We start from the raw sequence: 21,933 nt of genomic DNA, 5'->3' as shown, positions 1-21,933 counted from the left end.
TCGGCAGGTCTCCGTTCCTCCGCGCAGACCTGCCGACCTTTGGGGAGGTTTGGGCGCCTCCCCAAACGTCCCCAAACCTCGGCAGGTCTCCGTTCCTGTTTGGGGAGGTTTGGGCGTCTCCCCAAACCTCGGCAGGTCTCCGTTCCTCCGCACAGACCTGCCGACGTTTGGGGAGGTTTGGGCGCCTCCCCAAACCTCCCCAAACCTCGGCAGGTCTCCGTTCCTCCTGCCGACCTTTGGGGAGGTTTGGGCGCCTCCCCAAACCTCCCCAAACCTCGGCAGGTCTCCGTTCCTCCTGCCGACCTTTGGGGAGGTTTGGGCGCCTCCCCAAACCTCCCCAAACCTCGGCAGGTCTCCGTTCCTCCTGCCGACCTTTGGGGAGGTTTGGGCGCCTCCCCAAACCTCGGCAGGTCTCCGTTCCTCCGCGCAGACCTGCCGACGTTTGGGAAGGTTTGGGCGCCTCCCCAAACCTCCCCAGGTCTCCGTTCCTGTTTGGGGAGGTTTGGGCGCCTCCCCAAACCTCCCCAAACCTCGGCAGGTCTCCGTTCCTGTTTGGGGAGGTTTGGGCGCCTCCCCAAACCTCCCCAAACCTCGGCAGGTCTCCGTTCCTCCGCGCAGACCTGCCGACCTTTGGGGAGGTTTGGGCGCCTCCCCAAACGTCCCCAAACCTCGGCAGGTCTCCGTTCCTGTTTGGGGAGGTTTGGGCGCCTCCCCAAACCTCGGCAGGTCTCCGTTCCTCCGCGCAGACCTGCCGACCTTTGGGGAGGTTTGGGCGCCTCCCCAAACCTCCCCAAACCTCGGCAGGTCTCCGTTCCTCCGCGCAGACCTGCCGACCTTTGGGGAGGTTTGGGCGCCTCCCCAAACGTCCCCAAACCTCGGCAGGTCTCCGTTCCTGTTTGGGGAGGTTTGGGCGCCTCCCCAAACGTCCCCAAACCTCGGCAGGTCTCCGTTCCTCCGCGCAGACCTGCCGACCTTTGGGGAGGTTTGGGCGCCTCCCCAAACGTCCCCAAACCTCGGCAGGTCTCCGTTCCTCCGCGCAGACCTGCCGACTTTTGGGGAGGTTTGGGCGCCTCCCCAAACCTCGGCAGGTCTCCGTTCCTGTTTGGGGAGGTTTGGGCGCCTCCCCAAACCTCCCCAAACCTCGGCAGGTCTCCGTTCCTCCGCGCAGACCTGCCGACCTTTGGGGAGGTTTGGGCGCCTCCCCAAACGTCCCCAAACCTCGGCAGGTCTCCGTTCCTGTTTGGGGAGGTTTGGGCGCCTCCCCAAACCTCGGCAGGTCTCCGTTCCTCTGCGCAGACCTGCCGACCTTTGGGGAGGTTTGGGCGCCTCCCCAAACGTCCCCAAACCTCGGCAGGTCTCCGTTCCTGTTTGGGGAGGTTTGGGCGCCTCCCCAAACGTCCCCAAACCTCGGCAGGTCTCCGTTCCTCCGCGCAGACCTGCCGAGGTTTGGGGAGGTTTGGGGAGGCGCCCAAACCTCCCCAAAGGTCGGCAGGAAGAACGGAGACCTGCCGAGGTTTGGGGAGGTTTGGGGAGGCGCCCAAACCTCCCCAAAGGTCGGCAGGTCTGCGCGGAGGAACGGAGACCTGCCGAGGTTTGGGGAGGTTTGGGGAGGCGCCCAAACCTCCCCAAACAGGAACGGAGACCTGCCGAGGTTTGGGGACGTTTGGGGAGGCGCCCAAACCTCCCCAAAGGTCGGCAGGTCTGCACGGAGGAACGGAGACCTGCCGAGGTTTGGGGAGGTTTGGGGAGGCGCCCAAACCTCCCCAAACAGGAACAGAGACCTGCCGAGGTTTGGGGAGGTTTGGGGAGGCGCCCAAACCTCCCCAAACAGGAACGGAGACTTGGGGAGGCGCCCAAACCTTCCCAAACGTCGGCAGGTCTGCGCGGAGGAACGGAGACCTGCCGAGGTTTGGGGAGGTTTGGGGAGGCGCCCAAACCTCCCCAAACAGGAACGGAGACCTGCCGAGGTTTGGGGAGGTTTGGGGAGGCGCCCAAACCTCCCCAAACAGGAACGGAGACCTGGGGAGGTTTGGGGAGGCGCCCAAACCTCCCCAAACGTCGGCAGGTCTGCGCGGAGGAACGGAGACCTGCCGAGGTTTGGGGACGTTTGGGGAGGCGCCCAAACCTCCCCAAACAGGAACGGAGACCTGCCGAGGTTTGGGGAGGTTTGGGGAGGCGCCCAAACCTCCCCAAAGGTCGGCAGGTCTGCGCGGAGGAACGGAGACCTGCAGAGGTTTGGGGAGGTTTGGGGAGGCGCCCAAACCTCCCCAAAGGTCGGCAGGAGGAACGGAGACCTGCCGAGGTTTGGGGAGGTTTGGGGAGGCGCCCAAACCTCCCCAAAGGTCGGCAGGAGGAACGGAGACCTGCCGAGGTTTGGGGAGGCGCCCAAACCTCCCCAAAGGTCGGCAGGTCTGCGCGGAGGAACGGAGACCTGCCGAGGTTTGGGGAGGTTTGGGGAGGCGCCCAAACCTCCCCAAAGGTCGGCAGGAGGAACGGAGACCTGCCGAGGTTTGGGGAGGTTTGGGGAGGCGCCCAAACCTCCCCAAAGGTCGGCAGGAGGAACGGAGACCTGCCGACGAGCCGCGGCTACACAGGGTATTCCTGTGTATTCAGGCTTGCAAAATGGCGGATCGAGCCTCTGCTGGCGGCAGAGGCTTGCAGAACGGCGGATCGGCTTATACTCGAGTCAATAACTTTTTCCAGTTTTTGGGGGTGAAATTGGGGGTCTCGGCTTATACTCGAGTCGGCTTATACTCAAGTATATACGGTATTTTTGCCACCATGAGTTATTTGTAACTATAATAAAAGTTGGGAAAATAAATAAAAACTGTGATTGATTTATGATTGATGGTACATGGTGGTTTAGAAGCTTGACATTTTGTCCAAACTAATTGTATTTTATGTGAATCACTAACTGATTTATGTTTGCCTTGCTATCTTAGGAAGTACAAGTAGTCCTTGATTTACAATCAGTCATTTAGTTATGACAGGACCCCATCCACCCACCCACCCAAAGCTATTTATAACCTAATTTTGAAGTTATGGTGACCATAACCCCGTATCACATGACCACATTTTGGGTGCTTGGCAACCAGCTCACCTTTACAGCTCTTCGCAGTATCCCATGGTCACATGACCTGTGTGTGTGTTCCACTTTCCTACCAAAAATACACAGTAAGCTTAATGGATCCACTTAACAGCTGTGGCATTTGCTTAACGACTGTGGCCTTTTCTTAATTACCATCTGCTTAATAACGATTGCAAAAATTGCTGAAAATTGAGGTCTATTCACGTGATGCCTCAATTTAAAACTGCAATGACTTAGGATCATAACGACTTAGGATCATAACTCTGGACTCAATTATGGTTGTAAGTTGAGGACCATCTGTAATGGCAAATTATGGTTTTCTTCAAAATAGGAACTTAAAGAGTCAGGAAGAAGGGACTATTTGTACTTGTAGTGTCAGACTTTCACCCAGGTTTGACAATAAAATATTTCTGTAGCACTTGAACAGGAACTAGAAGGAAAGAGTCAAGGAAATGGCTAAATTGCTTTTATTCTCGACACCAAGAAGTTCTAATAATGATCAGGCAACTTCAAAATCAGGATGCCAACTCCAAAATACAGTATATAATTATCGGAAACTATTTGAATGAAGTGAGATTGAACTGGTTTTTCCCTAGAGCAGAAGTCCAGCTGTAGAACAAACAGAAAGTGATATAGTAAAGGGACTATTTTATGTCTTTAATGAGATTTGAAGGCTGTTTTCAACGTTTCATTTCTGGGATCCTAGGGGTGCTATTCATACGTGGCAAGTGCTAAGTTCTTTGTTTAAACAGGCTGTTTAATAAATATATTGACTCAATATATGATAATCTGTTAATCTGTAAACAATATTTTATAAATCATAACTACTGAGTTTAAGTAACTTGCTGAGTGACAATCATATTAATGTGAGTCCAGCTAATGTGTAAATTGTCCCTATTATATTCTGCTTGCATGCAGAAATGAGTTCATTTTATACTTTTGGGGAAAATCTTAGGTCTGTCTTGATTAATAAAGAATATTTCATGATGTCTGGGAAATCTTTGTGACACATTTCCTCTCCAATGACTGATTTATGCCCAACCCATTGTGCAATAATAAAAACTGCATAGAATCCCTTGATCAATAACTTTGTTCATAATTGTTGTATTTTCAAAAACCACGAGATGTGATGTGACCTGATTACTTCAACAAAAAATGCCATATATTCCTTCCCACAAATGCTAAAATATTTTACATTTGGTAATCAACAAGCCATGTAATTGCATCATGTGACGTATCGTGATGTATCACAACATTTTTTGCCTTTGTGGAACGGGTGGACGTGGCCTACGTGTGATGCCAGTTTGACACCCCTGTGCTAAAGGATTAAGAAATATACCTTTCCATTTCCTTTCATTTTATCTGGTTCTATTTTAGTTTTGGAAATTATTCCAATCTGTATTGAATACATTTCCATGACAAACCATCTGCATTGCCTTTTGCTAAAAATGTGAAACTTTCATAACAGGGCCATTATTCCTGGTTTTCCTCCCTTTGTATTTTAAGCATACTTTAACAATACTTTTTTAAAACGCAGATGCATAATATTTCATGGTGTTTTATACTGTAATACAGTGAATTTTATTTTACTGTTAATGAATCATATTTTGTAAATAGAAATTTGTAACATATTCTTTTCTATCCCAAAAGTGTTTTTTCAAAAGGCAACTGGACTTTGTTTTTCTTGAGGATGTTTCACTTCTCACCCAAGAAGCTTCTTCAGCTCTGAAGAATATTCTTTTCTAGAAAAATATATATATCAAAAGCCTTTATATCGCTTTAAAAAAAAACAAATTGCTTTTATTTTTATTACATTTTGCTGCAACAGTGCAAATTATGTTATATTCTTATATTCCTTTTTTATTGATTGATTGACTTTTTCTTAATCTTTTGGGAAATATCATCACATGTCTCCATTTTCTGGAATAGCTGATTTGGGCTATAATATTCCACACCAAAAATAGAACTTAACAGTTGTACTTGAGAAAGAATTGGCTGTTTCATCTTCTGGAGCTGGCTGCATCCTCTTTTGATCTCTGCTTAGGAGAGGAGGAACTGCTGAACATTTGGGAATTAGATGAAAGCTGGACTAGGTTGCGTCATCTGAACAGTAAAAAAGACTTATTCCATTTAATAATGTTGTTAAAGAAGTATACAATATCAGTATCGTTATTGATCTCTGGTTTCCATCTATATTGATTTTGTGCACTTTAAAGTCCCAATTGTGCATTGTACTCACTGGCAAGTCATTTCCTTTTATGAGCTCATGATTGTCAGGCTGAGTCATGGGGTTGCTTGTGTTCAACACCCTCTTAGCTAGGATGATCAGTAATGATTGGTGAAGGAAAAAAACTATGCATTGCTGCTTAGCTTTGCTAGCAATGCTATTTTCAATAATACAGTACAAAACTGTTTTAGAGTTGTAGTTGGGACTTAGACAAATCTTAACTCTTTTAAAGGAATATCAGTAAAGCATTTCTATTTTCATTAAAAGGTAAAGGTTCCCCCGCACATGCGTGCTAGTCGTTTCCGACTCTAGGGGCCGGTGCTCATCTCCGTTTCAAAGCCAAAGAGCCAGCGCTTGTCCGAGGACGTCTCCATGGTCATGTGGCCGGAATGACTAGACCAGGGGTCGGCAACCTAAAAAAGAAAAAGAGCCACTGGGAACCGGTTCCATCACAAATTAAAAAAAGAGGGAGCCGCGTGCGTGTGTCCATGCACGCGCATGCGCAAAAAGGTTTTTTGCGCATGCGCGGACGCACGCGGCTGCCATTTTTTAAAAAATGAGATGGAACCGGTTCCCGGTTGCCCGATGGCGACGGCCCGTCTGCAAAGCTGCCGCTTTCGGCAGCTTTGCAGACGGGCCGTGGCAGCTTCCGCAAAGAGCGGCGCCCCTGCCCATTCCGAGAGGTGCGCGCGCACCTCTCCGAACGACCGGAGGTGCGCGCGTACCTCCGCGCGAATGGGCAGCGGTGCCGCTCTTTCAGGAAGCCCGCCGCGGCCCGTCTGTGAAGCTGCCGAAAGCGGCAGCTTAGCAAACGGGCTGCGGCAGCTTCCGCAAAGAGCGGCGCCCCTGCCCATTCCGAGAGGTGCGCGCGCACCTCTCCGAACGACCGGAGGTGCGTGCGTACCTCCGCGCGAATGGGCAGCGGTGCCGCTCTTTCAGGAAGCCCGCCGCGGCCCGTCTGTGAAGCTGCCGAAAGCGGCAGCTTAGCAAACGGGCTGCGGCAGCTTCCGCAAAGAGCGGCGCCCCTGCCCATTCCAAGAGGTGCGCGCGCACCTCTCCGAACGACCGGAGGTGCGCGCGTACCTCCGCGCGAATGGGCAGCGGTGCCGCTCTTTCAGGAAGCCCGCCGCGGCCCGTCTGTGAAGCTGCCGAAAGCGGCAGCTTAGCAAACGGGCTGCGGCAGCTTCCGCAAAGAGCGGCGCCCCTGCCCATTCCGAGAGGTGCGCGCGCACCTCTCCGAACGACCGGAGGTGCGCGCGTACCTCCGCGCGAATGGGCAGCGGTGCCGCTCTTTCAGGAAGCCCGCCGCGGCCCGTCTGTGAAGCTGCCGAAAGCGGCAGCTTAGCAAACGGGCTGCGGCAGCTTCCGCAAAGAGCGGCGCCCCTGCCCATTCCGAGAGGTGCGCGCGCACCTCTCCGAACGACCGGAGGTGCGCGCGTACCTCCGCGCGAATGGGCAGCGGTGCCGCTCTTTCAGGAAGCCCGCCGCGGCCCGTCTGTGAAGCTGCCGAAAGCGGCAGCTTAGCAAACGGGCTGCGGCAGCTTCCGCAAAGAGCGGCGCCCCTGCCCATTCCGAGAGGTGCGCGCGCACCTCTCCGAACGACCGGAGTTGCGCGCGCACCTCCCCAAACCTTTGGGGAGGTGCGCGCGTACCTCCGTGCGAAGGGGCAGCGGCGCCGCTCTTTCAGGAAGCTGCCGAAAGCGGCAGCTTCCTGAAAGAGCGGCACCGCTGCCCTTTCGCGCGGAGGTACGCGCGCACCTCCCCAAAAGTTTGGGGAGGTGCGCGCGCACCTCCGGTCGTTCGGAGAGGTGCGCGCGCACCTCTCGGAATGGGCAGGGGCGCCGCTCTTTGCGGAAGCTGCCGCGGCCCGTCTGCTAAGCTGCCGCTTTCGGCAGCTTCACAGACGGGCCGCGGCGGGCTTCCTGAAAGAGCGGCACCGCTGCCCATTCGCGCGGAGGTACGCGCGCACCTCCCCAAAGGTTTGGGGAGGTGCGCGTGCACCTCTCCAAACGGGCGGTGCCACTCTCCATTTGGAGAGGTGCGCGCGCACCACTGCCCGTTGGAAGAGGTGCGCGCGCACCGGGCGGCTGGGAGCCGCAAGAGACGGCTCAAAGAGCCGCATGCGGCTCCGGAGCCGCAGGTTGCCGACCTGTGGTCTAATCAAACGTTCCTTGTATTGAAGCAGTGTGCTACCCTTGAAAAGTGTCTGGAAATGCAGTTGATGCAAATTCTGGCAGCTGAGCTGTTAACTTTTGCAAGATAGGAGGATCATATGATGCCTCTGCTGAAAGTTGGGCATTGATAACTGATTGCCTGTTGGGCAGAATTTAACCAGCTGGTATTGCCCTTTAAAGGCTGTGTGGCTTAGTGACCTTTAAAGGCTGTGTGGCTTAGGGCTTTTCTAATGGATTGCATTTCCTGCTTCCGAATTGTCCAGTTGTTAGGAGCTTCAGGGAGGCTGTTTTGAATATGTCTCTACTTTTAAGAAGCCTTGCCGTTGTATTGTAGTGGGGGTGGGCCTTCTCTGTTGATGTTCCCGGGCTATGGAATACATTTCTTGGGGAATTGTTTGGCTCTCTCTCTCTCTGCATCTAGGAAATCTGAAAAAAGATTAATCTGATTTGCATGGTTAGATAAGTTTGTAAGATTATTTTAGTAATTTTAATACTTTTACCTATTTCTTATTTTTTATACAGAATCTTTTTTTAGGGTTTTTTTTAGCTGTATTAAGTGCCTGCGAGAGTAAGAATGCAGAGTACAAGTAAATCAGTTTAAATGGCCCTGATCTTCCAAGGAATGTCAAATGAGATAAAATACAAATGCACAAAAGAGTATCTTGTGGTAAAAGGAAATTATAATGTAACCTTAAGGAGAGAGGGTAAAATATAAATGCATTAATAATCACTGTGTAAAACATTGGAAGCGGCTTCTTTACAATTTTTTCTTTTTTCCATTTTCTTTCTGGACTGTTTTTGTTCATTTTCTGAGATTGGTATGCTTTTATTTTGTTAATATTTCTTCAGTAAAAAATTATATGCATAAAAAAGATACAAATGCACCAAATAGTGTTTTCCAACCAATTTTACCCTCCAGAGCGGAATGGGACAGCTTGCCACGGCCAGCTCTCCATGGCCAACACACCATGGCCAACTTGCTGTAGGACAATTTAACAACTCTATTGTTTAAAATAAATAAAAATATTTTAATTTTTGCAATTCATGTTTCATTTTGTCCCTCCTTTGGCGTCCTTTCTTTAATGATTCTATTCCACTATTTCTTTGATATTAGTGTAACTTTTGTCCCTCAACAAGTTGCCCTGCAGTGAGTTGGCTGTGGTGAGTTGTCCCACAGTGAATTGGCTACGGCAAGTTGGCTGTGGCGAGTTGTCCGTGGTGAATTGTCATAGACTTCTCCAGAAGTGTTAGGACTATAGCAGCTGGTTGACATCCATTCTGTAATCTGAAGGGCACCAAGTTGGGAAAGAGTAGTGTATAAACTAATCAACATATTGAAGAACAACTGTATATGAAAGTTCCTAAAAATGTCATTTAAATTGATTTCATATTTGAGCCTTGCAATAATTTATTAAATAACTGTGTTAAACAAAATTCAAAGAATTCAGGTAGATTAATACGATAGACAAGCATAGTTACTGGTTTGGCCTTGTGTTAATATTTTATTGTAAGTGGCTTTGGAAATGAGAGAGAGAGCCATTGGGGATCAGTTAAGACATGTGGAAACATTCTTAATATGGCATTTTCTTAAAGATAATCAGTACACGTACAGTAAACAAATGTGAAAAATGTTGTGCTTTGCTAGTTTAGCATAATTTAAAATGGGAAAACAGGCTTATAATTTTAACTATCTTTTCAAGATTGTTGAATTTTTAAAAATTAACACCTTTTTGGTTATAGCTGCAGCATTAATATTAGCTATCAATATTTGAACTGCAGCCTGGAATGCTGTTTAAGGCTCACATAAGTTCACTTTGTGCAGCTGTCATGTGTGGGATTCCTAAAGAAGATAATCCATCGCATCTTCAGGAACCACATGGCCCAGAAAAACCAGGAATATCCGCCTTGTAATAAACAGTACAAAAATATGTTGTTCATCATCAATCTACTCATGTTGCATACATTCCTTCAAAAGCTTTTGGGAGATGGTTAGATTTATCTCTTAATAGCTGGGGATAATGACCTTACGCATTTTGTGCTTCTAGCACTCTTTCTTGCTTTTCTCCTAAAAATGTTTATCTGTTCACCAGTTATGTTAATAAAAGGATTCCTAAGTTATGTGAAACCTTTAGCTATTATAACAGTTCAGATTTACAGAAGATTAATTGCATTCTCATGGGCTGATTTAGGCTGCCATTTTAATTGCAAGATTTTCTCCATTTGGTACATACCTGTTTTAGTAAAAATGTCAACATGGCCGTACAATTCACATCAGGAAAAGTTCCAAGAAGCATATCTTTTTTAAGGTACACAACTTCATCTTGGGTTATTCTGGGTTCATCATTCCTCATTAAGTTGGATGTATATGACCTACATCTAAGCCATTCCCACTCAGAAATAAAATAGTTTTGGAGCTATATTCATATGATGCACTGAGCTGCAAGGCTCAGCTTAGGTTTTGGCTTAATCATCTGTTTGAGGGTAACTAATGGCTTAAACATGACTTAGTTGGTAAATTATAAATAAATAATGGTTTAGCATGATATTGGTAATTTTCTTATATATTAATATTTAAATATTGCTGTTAATTTTATTTTATTTTGTTTTAATTTTATACATAATAGTGACTGCAGAAACATTGTAAAGCCATGCTTAATATATGTCACCTACTTTGTGTCATATTACAATTTCAATTTTGTCTCTGCTTCTGGATTATTTGATAGATGCACGGCACGTTCAAACTTTTTAGAGCATAAAGAGAAGTTAATTGCATCTTTATAGAGAAATAAATCTCATCATAAAGTTCTGCCATTTTTTGTGACTTGGTCTTATTTTGTAATTGTTGATAATCAGACTGAACCTAATTTTAATGAATTACGTTATAGTGATTTTTAAATAACGTGGAAAAATAGCTTGAATTTGAGAACAGTAGAACAATTTGATTGAAGATTGTATACAAAATTACATTGGCATATCAGTGCCAATAAATACTGTGCTTATTAAATATTTTTATTTCTTCCTATTGGTAATAGAAATAGTTTTAAAATGTGCTTAAAATAGATTGGTGTTGCATTTGGTGTGGATTACTGAGTTAAAGAAAATTCCTTGTGGCTTTTGTCTATTTTATTCACATTCCCAGTGGAGCTCATGGGAATTTTGTCATACTTTCAGTGGGAAGATATTTTTATCAAGATTTTTTTAAGCCCTCATGAATAAACTCTATAATTGTTCATCCATGTGACTTGAGTGATAACAGAATGAGGAAGATGAGTGAACATGGCAGAAATAACTAGACACATGATTACCCAGCCATTATTAAGTCTAGTGTTGGCACCTAGGAGAAGGAATTACGGTAAATGGAACAATTCCTACAAATAGCCCAGTTACTTTGAACTTGTATGAATCAGAATTCCATAGAGGTGGTGATAGAGGACTGCAACAAGCAGATATTGAATAATCCCTGCCACCAACTATGGATACGATTTTTAGTTGATGTTGTTTAATGCACAAATCAGTGTAAATATATTATGGGAGAAGAAAAAGTCTTTTTAACAGAACTGCCTTTAATAATTCTGGAACGATCATCATGAATATGCCAAAGATTAAAAATGTAAGCCCAACCTCAAATGAAGCCAAAATTAATACTTTATAAAATGGTATAGAAGTTTCAATCATCAATTTAATAGGAAGGTACAGAGTTTGGAGCAGCTAGTTGGGACTCCACAGGGTGGTAGTGGTTCAGTTTTGATTCTTTTTAAGATGCTTAAATATAAGGGGGGGGGGGGAAATCACAAAATAATTTCAGTCTAAAGAGGTAAAATTCAAACTGGCCAAATAGTCATGGCTACAGTGAATTCTTAAATTGATCTTTTCATTGCCTTTGATGACTTAATAAACTTACAGGAATAAAGATAATAGCATTATCCTAAGTCTTTCTTTCCCTTCTGATAAATAATTCATTTTTTTTTAACCATACAGAGATGACATTAAATATTGGCTTCAGTACAGGTAGTCCTCAACTTTCAAGAGTTCATTTAGTGACCATTCAAAGTTACAGTGGCACTGAAAAATGTGACTTATGACCATTTTTTACAGTTATGACCGTTGCAGCATCCCCATGTTCATGTGATCAAAATTCAGATATTTGGCAACTGGTTTATATTTATGATGATTTCTGTGTCCCAGGGTCATGTAATCACCTTTTGCAATCTTGTGACAAGCAATCAGTAAGGAAGCCAGTTTCAACCAGGTTACTAACTTAACAACTGCAGTGATTTACTTAATAACTGTGGCAAGAAATGTCGTAAAATGGGGCAAAACTCCTTAGCAAATGTGTCACTTAATGACAGAATTTTTGGGCTCAATTGTGTTCATAAGTTGAGGACTACTGTTTAGTGGTCAGTTGCTAGTCATTCCACTGTTGTGGAACTCAACAGTGTGTGACATTTGCTATAGTGCATTGGTTATTCAATGTATTTGAAAAAAATGGAAAACAGGTTAGAATCTTGATACATTGGTTGTAATATTCTGTTTTATTTTATGTGAATCTAAAAAGTATTAGAATTCTAGGCCAAAGGTGAACAGTAAATAATTGATGATTTTTTAAAAATAGGAATAGAACCAATTTAGTGTAGTTCGGTAATCGCTGTAATCTTGCCTGTAGCATGAAGCCAGCTGGGTGACCTTGGGCTAGTCATTCTCTCTCAGCCCCTAGGAAGCAGATAAGAGGAAACCACTTCTGAAAATTCTTGCCAAGAAAACTGCAGGGACTCAAGAGTGAATGAGTGAAAAATTGATTCAGTGGCACAAAAAAAGAAAAAGGAAAAAAGAAGAAGACTGAACCATGTCCTTGTGCTGGCTCGTGTAAGAACAGAGCACATTTTAGTCAGCATTAGCTATCCAGAGTCCTGCTTTTGTCAAAACTACATTTTGCTAGGCAGCGTCAGCTCATAGGGATATTAGAGAAAAATATTCTTGGTGTAAACCAAACGTAAATGGGATGTAATTTAGCCTGGGTTTAGACCAGGGGTCCCCAACCCCCCGGTCTGTGGACCAGTATCGGTCCATGGCATGCCAGCAACCAGTCCGCACAAACAAGCAAAGCCCCATCTGCATGGTGCAGGCAGCACACAAAGCCACGCCCTCTCTAGTCCGTGGAAAAACCTCTCTCCACAGAACCCGGTCCCTGATGCCAAAAGGTTGGGGAGCTCTGTTTTCGACTACCACATTTAAGATTATATGTACCCCTTTGTGTCCCTTTGGCATTCAAAAAGCCTTTTTTCTTCTTCTTACATTTCTGTGTCATGGAGTTGAATCTTTTGATTGTTCCTTTTCAGACCATGAACAAAAGATGGCAGTGTATCAGTTAGAGCTAAGTGCAGTAGGAATAATAAAATGTGTGTCTCTGAGGTAAACATCAGCTGATGTACCTTATAAATACAGTAGCTTTGGTTTTTTTTAGCTTATTTATGTAACCTAGATAGTTTAACTGTTCCCTCTTGACCACAATTTGTCTCTTTCTATATTTTGAGGTAGAAAATTAGGGAAAATGGAAAACAGCCAAAGTCGTGACACATTTGTCTATTATATACTTTGGTAACATGGTATTTACAGCAATGTTATTTTATTTTTTATTTTTTTGCTACTTAACATTACAATTTGCATTGTATTTAATCAAATAGTTATCATCAACTAATAAAACTATTAGCATCATCCCTTTCCAAATTTCAAGATGCCCAAATCAAAACAAAAGGTTTAGTGTCTTCCATGATAATCAAAATGAATATGTCCGATTTAAAAATTAATACATACAGTATACATTGGCATTGGTAACCAGATTCAAATTCAAATGTAATTTGCATAAAAGCTATGAGATAAGACTTGTTAATGGGGGAACACATTTTAAAAGCAGAAAATACTGTAATTTAAAATTATAGCTATAATATATTTACCATACTAAAGCTAGTAATTTAAAATTACTCATTGCAGAAAACAATTTTGTTTTTAAAATCTAAGAATTGCTATAATTTGATCTCACTTTTACGGGATAAAGCCTTGGTGTTATAGTCATAAATAATATTCAACTGAAAATAAGATTTTTTTCCAATAGCCATTTTAAAGCCATAGTGACCCTCTTATTATTGAAACTTTTATAATATGTATAATTATTATTATTTTATTAATTGGAAATTATAAAATAATCATTATATAATAATTTGCAAGTTCTTAAGGGTTGCAAATTGTTGATAATTGGAAAAGAAGGAAGGTTAATTGTATTAGGAACATGGTGTGAGCAATACGAGGGAATATACTGTATAGCTATTGAATTTTAGGATTTTAATTAACTTAGAAAAGATTTCCTAAACACATTGTGAAAGTAGCCTAAGATAGCATCTAACTTGAATGATATGTTGAACCTATTTTCAAGATTTCTGTCTCTGTGGACTTTGACAGTAAGAGTTACAATATACTTCCCTGGTCACATTCTTGATCATGTTGGGGTCTGTGTTGATGTTGGAGATTATCTTAAAGAAGATAACAACATGTTAGTTGGTAGCTAAAGAAGCTGGGTTTGTAGGAGGAACCCCTTGCATTTTTGTATTCTGCTAATGTTATTTTTTGTCTGCCAAAAAATAATAATCTGTCGTTAGTTAAGGCCTCAGGGAGATTTATATGACATCTCTGAACAACATGTAGATGGTGAAATCCAACTCACATTATAAACTTGCCACTTTTTCATTTCTTCCCCACATCTTTGCCCCCACACCACGCTCTCCACCGTCCTTACACTCTGAGCTGACCTTCCACAGTCTTCTTCCTCCCACTCCTAAGGATGGATGCCCTGCCAAGGCAGCTGCTGGCATTTTGCAAAGTCCTCACAAAGGAGAGGAAGAAATAAATGAGTGGTTTGCAAGTATGAACTATCTCTCTTAAAAGCCTTACATTATACTTATCTGCTCTTACAGCCCAGCACAAAAAGTATTGGATTCAAATAGTACAAATCCATTCCTCTTGCATTTTGACCCCATGATACTTGGAAAAAATTTCTGAGTGGTTGGCATAGATTTGTATAAAACTATTCAATGCTTCCCGTTCCTGTATTGCAATGTTGAACTGGTCCATGAAATAATTGTGCCATTTATAAAGTGACATTTGCCCAAAATCAAATAGTAAAAAAGTAAGTTAGATTAACCGCCAGTGTTTTCATGGTTATTCTTTCCTTGCCAGGGCACTGCTGAATGCAGTTGTTATGCTCTACAAAGCAAGAGGCAAAAATAAACCCGGAATAAACATTCAGTGCAGAGCTAATACTTCTAGCCACTTTTGCAGCTGTTTTCAATCCAATTCATTTCATTGGAATTTCTTCTCCCACTTTGGAGATTAAAATCATAATGCACAATGATTCAACTGGAACTTTCCCCTTATCAGACCTTCTTCTTAAATTAGACCTAGTAGGCAGGCTTCCAATTTTCTATCATCCAGCCTTTTAAAGTAAGTTTTATTTTAAAATAAAATATCCCCAGCAGGAGCTTTGTATTTTGGGAGCTAATATATGGATTGTGCATTAATGTTAACTATATTTTATTTCTAAGATAAAGCTTAGTTAGATGACTTATTTTTGGCTGCATTACCTTTCTTGGGAGCTTCAAAGGAGGGAATTGTTCTGAATATCTTTCCCTTCATTCATTTGTAATGATCCAGTTGTTCCATATTTCTCAGTGTGTTGTATTATGAAGCTGAAACCCTACACATTAACTGCAGTGTAGTTACCATTGTAAGAAAAAATATCCATGGATTGAAAACGGCATATAGGCTTCAGGCTCCTTAATCTATGGAAAACTATTTGGTTTTGTTTTTTTTTAGGTTGGTCACTGTGTATGTATTCAAGCAGTAGAAGAGCTTTGCACGCAAAACTTGCTTATCAGTGGTTAATTTAATCATGGTTTACAAAGTTAGCCTAGTTGTTTGAATTCATTTCACAATCACAAATTAACAAACATTTCTGACTTGCATGTTATAGGCTGAGTTAACATATGTATGGTTCATGGACACCTAGAAAATTAAATGGAGTAAATCATAGTTTTAATTAAAAATAGGTAAGTAGGTAGTGGAACAAGGTCATCACACCAAATGGAGGTTTGTGAGCAAGAATAAGAAGTAGGTAGAGACTGTTGGTTGCTTCCGTCCTAGAAATCTTAGGACATCAGTGACACCTGTCTCATATGTAGACAACTGCCGGCAGCAGAACATAGAATGGAGCCCACATTTAAAACTAGATTTCCTTACAGAGGAATAGTTACAGAACGGGATCGTATCTGGCCACCTTTTCCCCAAACTTCAGGCAAACTGAAATTCATAATTACGTTGCAGGAAAATATTGAAATAAATGTTTTTTTTTTTTTTTTGCAAAGGAATGATATGCAGACTTCTGAGGCAAAGTAACAAGAGCCTTGGTGGAGCAGTGGGCTAATGCCTCCTTAAGTAACACCAGCTGCCTGCAATTAGTGCAGGTTCGCATCCCACCAGGCTCAAGGTTGACTCAGCCTTCCATCCTTCCGAGGTAGGTAAAATGAGGACCCAGATTGTTGGGGGCAATTAAGCTGACTTTGTAATAATGCCGCTTGGGGTGTGTGTGAAAGCCCTAATAAGCAGGCAGATACATAGAATGAAGGCTACTGCTAAGCTTGTAAGCCGCCCTGAGTCTTCAGAGAAGGGCGGGATATAAATGGAATTAAAATAAATAAAAAAAATAAAATAAAGTAAATAAATGCCTGAAATATCTTTTTTTTTTAAAAAAACACATTTTATTGTTTTCTTTTTTACATATCACCATCAATATTTGGTAAACAATGTGTTGTCTGAGTTTGTATTTACAAATAATAACAATTAGTTTCTATAGTTCCTTATCCACATAGCTTTCCTTGATTTTCTCTTCTTTGAATGATATTCTCTTTTATCAACCTTAAATTAGTACATTTCTTGATAGTTTTGAAAGATAACAATTAAATGTCTACAAATATCCTCCACCTCATTTTTAAGCTTCTTTTTTATTTAACCATCTAGATCAGGGCTGTCAAACTGCCGGCCCGCTGGTCAGATGCATCATGGCGAAACTGCGCCCACCCCATTGCCGGCAATGGAAAAAAAGTCACAACACGTCACGACACGTATGTGTGTGTGTGTGTGTGTGTGTGCCTTTTAAACTAGAATACATTTATAATCAGTGTTTTATTTTTTAAGCATATTCAAGTCTTCAAAATCCATTATATTTAAGTATTTTGTACATTTCCCTCATATAAATCATCCCAAAGATTTTTATATTTCTCATATCATAGGCTAAAAATACTGTATTGCTTAAGGAGCCTATCCCTCCTAAGTTAAGATTAATTTGTATTCAAAATTTTATTCCTTTAACCGTATTCAAACAAGTGTTTAGTCTTTAAATATTCCATCAAACAAGTCCTGTCACTTAATTTCTTAATTCTAGCTTTTGCCCTTTTTTTTGCCAAACATTTTTCCTAATCAGTATGTTCCATTGAAATGCCTGAAATATCTTTTTAAGAGGGCACATGCTGCATACTGGCATTTGCCAAATAAGCCCTCTTTATGTTGGTAGCAGTTGACTCTAGTGCTTGAGTTGGGGTTAGGCTGTAATTTTAGAAGACCTCATGTTTAAATAGAAAGGGTAAATATTTGTGGTTGTATTACTTTAGTTAGAGTTTTCATCATAGTGAGTGTCCCTCATTCCAAACACACATTTCTTGTGTGGTTACATTGATGCACTGTTTTAGATAGTTTTCATACTAGAATTATCTACACAGTACTCCTACTTGAATCAGTGGGAGAATAATTTTCTTTATTTTTTTCAGTCAACTTGAAATTCTGACAAATCATGAGGTATAGTATGAATCATATTTTGGACACATTATACAAAATCCTAGCCATCACCACCCATATTACAATTTACCACATATTGGACAATCGTCCTGGCTGCATCCAGGTACAACAATAAAACATGCTGTGCCATTATTCACAAATATCAAGCCCTACCCTAATGTACTATGTTTTCCCTCTGTTCTTGTCTTCCTCTGTATAAGGCAGTGATGGCAAACCTTTTTAGAGACCAAGTGCCCAAACTGCAACCCAAAACCCACTTAGTTATCGCACAGTGCTGCGTCAGCATTGTGGTGCACTCAGGGGGAGCAGGGTGTGTGTGTGGCCCACTGGGTGGGCATAGCTGCAGTGGTCACGGCAGACTGGGTGGGCGGGGATGGGGTCGGCAGGCTGGGACCAGGGCAGCGGAGACCAGTCCCTTGCCATCTCCGGAGCATCCCCATGGGGGCCAACCCCACTTGCTCACTCACTTCCTGTCCCGTCGCTTCCAAACGCCATGTGCTCACTATTCTGGCGAACTCTGCTGGGGCGACGGCGTGCATGCCCACAGAGAAGGCTCTGAGTGCCACCTCTGGCACACGTGCCATAGGTTTGCCACCACTGGTATAAAGGAATAGGTAAATTAGGCATTTTTGTACTGTTCAGTGGTAAGCTACTCCTAAAACCTTTAGAAAGAGAACTTCATTAAATACGGTAGCGCAAGCAAGACACCCCACTTCACATCACTTAAGCAGCTGCGTCATCCAGGAGGCTCAGTGCACTTGCTAGGAAGGGTTCCCTAGTTGTGTCTCTGCACGCATGGGTGTGCATAAGCAACACTTCTGAGAATGCCTGCAATGTAAAGTGATTTTCAATGCTACATTTACTTATTTGTGATAAGTATATGTTGCCAACCCCATAAAGAGTTAACAGTGATTTACAAAATTCCATAAAATGAATAAAACCAATAAATTCATTAAAACAAATTACATTATTCGTTTGATGGGTCAATACGTGAAAGTAATTGGGGATAGTCTTGAAAGAACAAAGCCTGTCTGTGGGCATTTTATCACTTTGAAGACAGCAGCTTTGTAAAACACCTATTAAATACCTTGCACTTCTTTGTTAAACACAGTTGCACCAAAATATAAATTATTTTTCTTCAAACCGTGATTTGAATAGAAACCAGAATTCAAACCATATAAGCACCCGGAGGCTTCAACTGGTTCAAAATGCAGCCGCGCGGGTGCTTATGGGAGTATCTCGGTACTCCCATGTTACACCACTCCTGCCCGAGCTGCATTGGCTTCCGGTTACCCTCTGAGTGTGATTTAAGGTGCTGGTAATAACCTTTAAAGCCTTGCATGGCTTAGGCCCGGGTTACTTGCGAGACCACCTGCTGCCATTGTCAACCTCCCATCGCCCGGTTCGCTTCCACAGAGTCGGCCTCCTCAGGGTTCCGTTGGCCAGGCAGTGCCGGCTGGCGACCCCCAGGGGGAGACCCTTCTCTGTGGGCGCACTGACCCCCTGGAATGAGTTGCCTCCGGAGCTGCGGACGGCCCCTGACCTTTGGTCCTTCCGCCGTGACCTGAAGACCTGGTTGTTCAAACAAGCGGGCCTGGACTGACTACGATTTTTAATTAGGCTTTTACTGGGTTAAATTGTTTTGTAATTTTGTATTTATTGTTTAATTCTCTTTTAAATTTTTTACTCTATGTTTTTTAATTTTTATTGTTGTGAGCCGCCCTGAGTCCTCAGGGAGAAGGACGGCATATAAATTTAATGAAATGAAATGAAATGAAATGAAATGAAATCTGGCTTAGAAGAAGACTGGATTTTAGGAAGGTAATTTGCTGGATTCCAATCATATGACATACAGTATTGAGATAGTCATTTTCTGATCTCATTCTCTTATGTTTGGATATAAGCTGAAGGAAAGTACATTCCTGCTCATACTGTATATAATGAAGGGAAAGTCCCAAACTGGGACAGTCTAGAAGATGTTTATAGGCTTATTAGGTCAGGTTGCATTAATGGGTCAGGGTTGAGTTGAGCTTTCTGAATCTGAACTGTATTACCTCTCATTTCATGTGTAAATTGGTGCAGTGTACGCTGAAGTACTATAGTTAGAACATAAGATTTAAAATTTCAATTTCAAGGTTTCAACTTGAAATCTAAAACATTTATAAATTGTTCTCTAAGATGCTATATTGTAATCAATTTACTAAATAAGTGCTTGTGGAAAAGTGTAGTCTGATCCTTCACTTGGCTTCATAGAAAGCAATATTTCCCATCCGTGGCAAATTTAGGATGTATGGACTTCAACTCCTAGAATTCTTGAGCTAGCATGCTGGCTGAGGTATTCTGGGAATTGAAGTCCACATATCTTGGAAGTTGTTACAGTTGAGAAACACTAATATAAAGTCTAGTCCAAAAACTTTCACTCAAGGAGGGATGCTGTGGATATCCTCTAAATCTTCTGGATATAGTGCAGAATGCTGTAGCATGGACAGTTCTGTTTGTCCCCAAGACAGCACATGTCACACCTAGGCTGCACAAACTGCACTGGTTGCTGGTAAGTTTCCACATCCAATTCAAGAACCCTTCATGGCCTTGAGACCAGGTTATCTGGGGGGATAACCTGCTGTTGATAATCTGCTGTTCCCCAATTTCATCAGCCCATCCCATTAGATCCAGCAGAGAGGGCATGCTATGTGAAAGACCTACATGTTGGGCCTTCTCTGTTGTGGCACCCACCTTATAGAATATTCCATCACCCCTAATTTAGATTGGCTCCATAATTTTTAATGTTCTGGAAGTTCTTCAAGACTTGGTTAAGTCCTTAAACTTCAGGCTCCCAGGAAAGTGGCAACATTTTTAGTTGCCTCCCCTATTATAGGTGACATATGGTTGCTGTTATCTCTTGAGTTTATGGTTTGTATCATCTATTTTTTAATGATTTAATCTTTTAAAATGATGATTGTGTATATTTTTATAAGATTATATTGTGATTTTGGTTGTTGTATGCAACCACAGTTATTTCCAGTGAGATTGGCACCTGTATAAATTTGATAAATTGGAAATTCTTCATAGTTAGCACCTATTAATTGATTAATGTTTGTATATTTTACTGATACAAATACTTGTATCATATTGTATGCTTCTAGCCAAGTTACATTATAAATCAAATCCTATAATATCATAAATTATAACTTAATCATAACTGGGAAATGTTGTAACCCTATTGGGAAATATATCCAATGTGGTGCTTTTTATTTAATAGGATTTTATTAAATAGATTTTAAAGTTAGGGAACACTCTTGCAATGAAACCCTGTCAGTACAGGCAGTCCTGGCTTAACAACTGATTGTTAAACAACCAGTCAAAGTTACGATGTCCCCCACCCCCGTGTCACATGATTGTATTTGAGTTAGCAACTGGCTCACATTTATGACAGGTTGCAGTGTTCCACAGTCATGTGACCATGATTTGTGACTTTTTTGCCAGTTTACAGAATTTTTTCCTTGATTCTGGCAAAAAATGCCCATTCACAAAAACAGATTCACTTATCAATCTCATGGTTCCCTTAATAATCATTTATTGCACTTAATGGCTGTTATTCACTTTTATAATAGTGAAAACAGTCATAAAAACAAGTCAGGTCATGTGAAGACGCTCTTAAGGTCTGCAGCGACTTAATGACCAAAATTCTGTGCCCAATTGTAGTCAATAAGAGAGGACTACCTCTATTCCTGTTGTGAAACACAAAATAAATATGTAGCTTGTAGCAATGAGTTGATTATTTGTAATTATGTTTAAAAATAAGGATTACTTTTTTCTTATCTGGAGGAGTCATTTATCAACTACGCAGATATTCATATACACATGCAAATATAATTTTAATCAGTATTAAAGAGTTCAAATTATGTTTCTAAATTTTGAAAAATTTTTCCTCTTTCCCCAAGAATAATGTGATGGCTGCTTAGACAAAAGGAATACATTGATGTGTTGTATGGATTAGTAAATGCCTGTGCTATGTTTAATATTTTTTCCAACATGTCTGTCCTTAGGCGAGAAAATATTGTAAGCTTTTATTGGAATGACATATTTTACTTTAGTTTACTTTATTTCATATTTCTGCTTCAGCTGTATTTTAAATTTTCTTTTATTAAAGTCACTTTATATTTTTGCTATATATTTGGGTATTTTCAAGCTGTAGACATATGAAAATTATATTAGAAATTCTATCAGAATCCAGTCTTCATACCATATATGTAGCCAGGATATAGAAATTTGAAATGTACTATTTGAATCTTATAACATTTGCTGTTACTCTATTGTTTTACAGATGCCAGGCAATATCAGCATTATATGGTTATCTGCTCAGCTTATAAGTTTATTGTAGAAAAATTTGCAAAATGGTAATCCACGCTTACCTTCAAGCTGTAGTATTTTTTTAAAGAAAGGATACTTTGTGTTATGAGTTTTGGTCTTTTTCCTTGTCAATAATTTTGAAGTGCTTTTTCCTGAAAATAGGAAAAAATGCAAAGTTCTCAGGCTTAGTTGAGGAA

The 21,933-nt window shown here is 42.1% G+C and overlaps 1 protein-coding gene across 1 annotated transcript in view; it reads left to right on the top strand.

Annotated features, from left to right (window-relative positions):
- The window catches only part of DST (dystonin), a gene marked incomplete at its 5' end in the record, with an annotated part of 334,605 nt that overhangs the window by 59,287 nt on the left and 253,385 nt on the right, over positions 1 to 21,933 (top strand). The gene's annotated exons all lie outside the window — the stretch shown is intronic.

Source organism: Vipera ursinii (genome assembly GCF_947247035.1).
Source record: "Vipera ursinii genome assembly, chromosome: 1".
In the NCBI taxonomy this organism is placed as follows: Eukaryota; Metazoa; Chordata; class Lepidosauria; order Squamata; family Viperidae; genus Vipera; species Vipera ursinii.
The sequence above is the reverse complement of the archived record's forward strand: the minus strand, read 5'-3'. Positions and strand labels throughout refer to the sequence as shown.